This window comes from Natator depressus, chromosome 1 (genome assembly GCF_965152275.1).
Source record: "Natator depressus isolate rNatDep1 chromosome 1, rNatDep2.hap1, whole genome shotgun sequence".
Taxonomy (NCBI): Eukaryota; Metazoa; Chordata; order Testudines; family Cheloniidae; genus Natator; species Natator depressus.
This window is the reverse complement of record NC_134234.1, coordinates 55,802,601-55,809,236: the sequence shown is the minus strand read 5'-3', so window position 1 is coordinate 55,809,236 and position 6,636 is coordinate 55,802,601. Positions and strand designations below refer to the sequence as shown.

Genomic DNA, 6,636 nt, shown 5'->3' with positions numbered 1-6,636 from the left:
TAAACTGACAGTGTAAAGAAATGGAATTTTCAAAACCAGACCTTAACTCTGAAAACTTTTCACTATTCACTGCATACATCAGAGGTTCACTGTATATGCACTCTTGTCTGTAGAAGTTCTGGCAAGCTATTGTCATAGCACAATTATTTATTCTGACCCTCTTTCCTGTGTATGTATTCACTGACAAAAACTTAATTAACAGAGTCAAGATTATCCAGTGATACCATGTGCCTTTCCAGAACGTTGAAGTCAGCAAAACTCAAACCTCTAAAAACCACGAAATACAGAATTAACATATATGCCAATGCAACCTTAACTCTACACTCTGAGCAATGACCAAATACATCCATAATGCACACATCTGCACAGTGCCTTTGCAGACACTATAGAATGCTCGGGGAATAGGCACATGACCAATGTAGGACACAACTGTACTGAACAGGAGATACCTACATTTAAGCCCACTCCATAGAAATACCCCTGCTGCTGAATTTTACAATTTCAGTCACTTTTACGAACACTTTCACCCTTATGCACAGGACGCTATTTAACATACTTTCACTCACCCCCCCATTAAACCCACAGACCACTCGTATCCTGCCTCATTGTGGACAATCCCCATAGCAGTAAGACCCTAGTCCACAGCTTCTAACACAACCTTCCAAACTCATTGCTAAAAGGAGCATATTGGATCTCAATAGGTACACATGCACCGCTTTCCTTTATTCACACACAGAGGGGGACAAGGAGAGGGGTGCAGAAGTCCCCAGATCTCACATCACAATCAAGCTCTGCCATACTGCACCAACCAATCCTCTAAACATTCAGTACAGCTACACCTGGTGTGCATGTAGATAATTCCCATTGGCACCTGCCAGCTCCAGGGCAGCAGAGTTAAGGTTTTGCTGGCATGCACATTAATTCTATATTCCTTGGTTTTCAGAAATTAGAGTTGTGCTGAACTCTGTTTTCTAGAAGGGCACAAGGTACTCCTGAGATGACAGGTTTCAGAGTAGCAGCCGTGTTAGTCTGTATTCACAAAAAGAAAAGGAGTACTTGTGGCACCTTAGAGACTAACAAATTTATTTGAGCATAAGCTTTCGTGAGCTACAGCTCACTTCATCAGATGCATTTTCCACTGAATGCACAAAAGCGTATGGTCAAATAAATGTGTTAGTCTCTAAGGTGCCACAAGTACTCCTTTTCTTTTTCCTGAGATAATGCTTAGACTTCATACCACTGCTCCAACATTCCCTCCATTATACCTATTGTTCTGACCTCAGCTAACATCCTACTGATTTGAAACCCATTCCCCTATTGCCCTTTCCCCTCCTCCCCCACACAGCAGCTTCACCCTTCTCCACACCCCTGGCCCTGTGGAAGTGGGAAGGTGGTGTGTCTGAGAAGTGCCCATATCAGCTGTCAGCAGGAAAAGAGAGAGTAGAAAGAAAAAATCCCTGTGAATCTGGGCCTAGTGTGTGGGGACGGGGCTCTACACATCCATCTGCAGCATAGGAAGCTCAGACAGGTGTGAAGTGGCCCATTCATCTCAATGAGATGTTCTCCGCTGAATGAGAACACTCCATGAAGAAAGCTCTGAGACATGTAAACTGTTCTATTTATCTCAGTAGGTATTTCCGTCCCCACTGTTCAGTGACAGTGCTATGCGTTTGTGATACGCACCAAGCATGCCTATTCCCAACTCCTAGCCTTGGTCTCAGCACTATGTGCTTGGTGCATGTTCCAAGCATGCCTATTCTCAGCTTCCCATCCAGGGGGGCAGCCACACCATGCACTACCCACCCGCCAATTCCAGCGTGCGCGCACGCACACACACGGCAGGGAAAGGAGTTAGGACCCCTCAGAGAGTCAAGGCTCCCATGTTTCTGGGTTTGACATGAGGGGCAGGCAGAGGAGCTCAGATCCCCTCAGAGGGGCAGCCCGACCCTACAGCAGAGTTCTTCCAACATGGCTGAAACTTTTCAACAACCAATTATTAGCAGTAAGACAACAACTTAATAACAATCAATTTAAGGCAAAAATTATATGTTTAAGTCTCACTTTAGAGAAAATTTTCAGTTTGCATTCTGGTCACTTTCCAGACCACCGGGGTGAGTTAAATGAGGAGAGAGGCTGCTAACAGAAAGAAATCTTATTTTGCTACACAGCTTCTCTGGATGAAACTGAAACCACAGGGAAACCATTGGGTAAGGCTTTAAAGGAATATTCCTACCAGAACCCACGTTGGGGTGGGTGATTTCTGGTAAGTTTATTAGCATGCTTGTACATTTTATTGTTTTCTCTGTAGTGCTTTTATTTTAATCAAATATGCTTGCTTAGAAGAACTGTGAGATAGCTTAACTGTGGACAGTTACACTACTAGTCTCTGAAGAGAAGGCAAGCAGGTCCGTTTAGAAAGTCTATGTTGCTGGGAATAACAGTGAAGGCAGGGAACTGTTCAACCTGTCAAAAAGGAGAGAGATACATGTTTCTACACAAGAAAGGCAATGGGTAGGGAGCCAGAAGCCTGAGAATGGGTGCTCTTGCTGAACCACTAATGGGAATCAGGTGTAGTTGCCCTGACCTGTGACTTTTCAGCTTGGAAAGAGAGACAACCGGCCGGGGGGGGGGGCGGGGGCGGGAGATGATAGAAGTCTATAAAATCATAACTGGTGTAGAGAAAGTAAATAAGAAAGTGTTATTTACTCCTTCTAATAAAAGAACTAAGGGTCACCACATGAAATTAATAGGCAACAGGTTTAAAACAAAAGGAAGTATTTCTTCACACAATGCACAACCTATAGAACTCTCTGCCAGAGGATGTTGTGAAGGCCAAGACTATAACAGGGTTCAAAAAACAACTAGATAAGTTCATGGAGGACAGGTCCATCAACAGCTATTAGCCAGGATGGGCAGGTGTGACACAGGGCCAGAAAGGGTTAAGTAACTTGCAGGCTAAATGACCCTAATTCAACCTTTAAAGACATATTAGAGAAGTATATAAATGGTCATTAGGGCTATTCCTTATAAATAGCTGACACAGCCATGTTAGATAGACTAGAGCTTTGAAATGTAAACGTGTATTGTTAGAGAATGAGAGGTAATACTAATTGTACGTGTTTACTTATATCTTGTTAGATGTTAACCTTGTAAATAGACGGTTCCTGTCTGTTACTGTATCTGTTAATTCAAAGATCAAAAGGGAATATTAACATTTAGATGAAACTTGGGTGTGATAATGTCATTGTCTATATTTCACTTTGAAATTTGCAGTAAACTTTCTATGAACTGCTTAATGAATAATTACCCTGGGCTAATAAATGTAGCTGATTACTGGTGATGCTTAGGAAAGAGAAGGTTACTTCAAAAGCCTATTGTTCACCCAAAGACTGCGTGCTGACAAGAGGTTGCAAAAAAAAAAATCTTTATAAAAACTCTTGGGATCTAATCCTTTCACCTCCAATGTGCTTATGCTTTGTCAGGGGAAGCCTGAGCCACAAGACTGAGGTCTCCGATTTCATTTCGGATCACCCTGATATTAAACGTTGGACTGAACCTAGGGACTAATTCTGAAAGAACTCTTTGCAACTCTACAACTCATTATTTCTACTATGAAACTGGTCTAAGAACTATATTCACATCTGTATGTATGTCTTTTAACCAGTACTCAACTCTTTTTAAATAAATTTTAGTTTAGTTAATAAGAATTGGCTGTAAGCATGTATTTGGGTAAGAGCTAAAATATTAACTGGCATTGATAGAACTTTTTCATACGATGAAAAAGTTTTTCAATAATCCTCCTCATATTTGACTTGGCTGTCTGGGAGGAAGCACCAAGGCTGGGTTGCTTTAAGGGAACTGTGTTATTGGCTTCTGGGTAACAAGTAAGGCATTATAGAAGCTGTTTTGTTACTAGCTTGGTATTCTTGAGACATCTTTAGAGCCCTCAGAATACCCATTTATGCCACAACCTTCCAAAGGAGGTCTAAGGGTTAGAACAAAACAATGGGAGAACAATGGGCTTGTCTTCACTATGGGGAAATCAACGCTGCTGCAATCGCCGCAGCAGGGGTCAATTTAGCAGGTCTAGCGAAGACCTGCTGAATTGACGGCAGAGTGCTCTCCGGTCGACCCCAGTACTCAGTAGCGTAGCTAGGGGAGAAGAGGGGCAGTGGCCGCTCCCCCACCGAGCACAAGTGGCGCCTTTAAAAAATTTTTGCGCCTTTTGAATTTTTACTCACCCAGCGGCGCTTTGGGTCTTCGGCGGCGGGTCAGGCAGCGCTCCCCGTCTTCACTTGCTCCAGTCTTCGGCGGCATTTCGGTGGCGGGCGTCCTTCAGTGCCGCCGAAGACCGGACGAGTGAAGAACCTGACGCCGAAGTGCCGCTGAAGACCCGGAGCACTGCCAGGTGAGTACAAGTGGGTGGTGCCTTTTTTATCTCCACTCCCCCTATTTTCTCCACCTGGCTACGCCACTGCTAGTACTTCAGCTCTCTGAGAAGAGAAAGGGAAGTTCACTGGAGAGAGTTTCCCATCAACACAGCACAGTGAAGACACCGGTGTAAGTCGACCTAAGCTACGTTGACTCCAGCTACATTATTCACGTAGCTGGAGTAGTGTAACTTAGGTCGACAAGCAATATGTCCCAGGAACTGCAGAAAGAGGAACTCCCCTTAAACAAAGGTGTCTGGAGCTATAATAACAACCTTTTCCTCATGTCAACCACGATGGAGTTCTTGTATAGCGGAGAGGCCAGAGCCCCGTTGTGCTGGGCCCTGTGCAAACAAAGACGCAGTCCCTGCCTCCAGAGCTTTGTTTCCTCTTGCACTAGAAACCTAAGTTTGACCAGATCAATGAATGAAATTTCCTGATTGAGTTCTGTCTAGATACCAAAATGTATGAAGAAGCTAATGGAAAATCCATACTAAACTACATTTCTCTTCCAGTAGCCAGGTAGTTAACTGTAGCTGTTCCTAGTCCAGACAAAGGAGTCCATGCTTCAAGAGGAGGTCTGGTCCTTACTACAAGTGACTTCTGGGCTAGCATTGGAAGAGGAATTCAATTCTCCCCTTTCCTGTAGTCTTTATGTTAACTGTCTTGAAAGGTAACAGATTCTTCTCCGTCCGGGACATTATTTCCACTGGCCTGGAAATGTTTGTCCTTTGATTACTTCCTAGTTTTGGAAGCAATATAAACATTCATACCTCAGTTATAAGCCGACCTCCAATGGGAAGCAACAAACTTCTCCAGTAACCACAATGAATTGCCTGCTACATGGTTTTCTTGTACTTTCTTCTGAAGTGGCACTGGCCACTGTCATACAGGACACTGGTCCAATCCTGTATGGTCACATTTAGGGCAGGGGTTGGTTCAAACACACCACTCAGAACTATAAAAGGGAGTTAAAAGAATGTATACTCTAAAATTTTGAAAAAATGTGTCTTTCAAGTATGCTCCCTACTTGATAGGCTTGCTTCCACAGTGAGCGTGCAAGGGTCTAGAGTGAAAATTGGGTTGGCTTTCAGCATGTTTGCACTTACTTGCCCGCAAAGGGACATTCAGATGTGATGGGAGAATGATACCTAATTTTGCATTGTATCAGGTGTGCAGTTCCTTATCCTTTAGAGAACAAGGAACTGCACACCTGATACAATGCAAAATTGTTATACAAAATAAATTCTGCAGGCACATTTGGGTTAACCTATTAAGGGGCTGAAGCCAATGTGTGGCACCAGAAACCCTAGCCTTTGGAGATAACTAGCTACGGATGACTACTGCCAGGAAGTGACTGATATAACAACCTATGACCTGTGCCTTCCTGTGACTACTAGCAGTCATTTCTTAAGACTCTGGATGCAGAGGGTAGAGCAGAAGGAAGAGTCTTATACAGGAATTGTGAATTCTCATCTACAAATGCTCTCTCTCATGCTGAGGATTTTGTTAGTTTGGAGGATATTCTATCAATCTATCCTTGGAAGCTTCTCCTTCAGAATTTTTGCTCTGCTGGGGAAATAGTCCTTTCCTTGACAGTGTTTGTGTTGTTAGCAACAAACATATTGCTATGTTGGCTTTGAAGTGAGGGTTGCGGCTTCTCTGCATTCTCAGCAACTAATTCCTCTGTTTCTCCAAACAGCTGCTCACCTATAAGTATGTGTTTAGGATGACTGATTGGTATTCACAGGTGTCACAGCTTCCTTGTAGCTACCACATTAGAAGCCAGTGCGCTTCTCACAAAATCACATCAAGGGCTTGACCAGGACAAAAACCAGAGATGTTTCACTCCAGACAAAAAAAGTCATACCCCTAGACCAGAGGTGGGCAAACTACGGCCCGTTGGCCACATCCGGCCTGCGGGACCATCCTGGCCAGCCCCTGAGACTGTCCCCCGGCCCCTCCCCTGCAGCCACACCGCCGTGTGACACAACGCTCTGGGTGGCGGGGCTGCAGAGCCCGGCCTGACCTGGTGCTCTGTGCTGCACAGCGCGGCTGCCTCTCCTGGTGCAGCCGTGCTGCCAGCCACCAGTGCTCCAGGCAGCGCAGTAAGGGGGCAGGGAGCGGGGGCAGGTTGGATAGAGGGCAGGGGAGTTCGGGGGGTGGTTAGGGGTGTGGACAGGGATCGGGGCGGTCAGAGGGCGGG

At 44.8% G+C, this 6,636-nt stretch overlaps 1 protein-coding gene across 1 annotated transcript in view; it reads right to left on the bottom strand.

The window, feature by feature from the left end:
- Positions 1-6,636, bottom strand: part of INTS6 (integrator complex subunit 6) — a 73,712-nt gene that overhangs the window by 1,850 nt on the left and 65,226 nt on the right. The gene's annotated exons all lie outside the window — the stretch shown is intronic.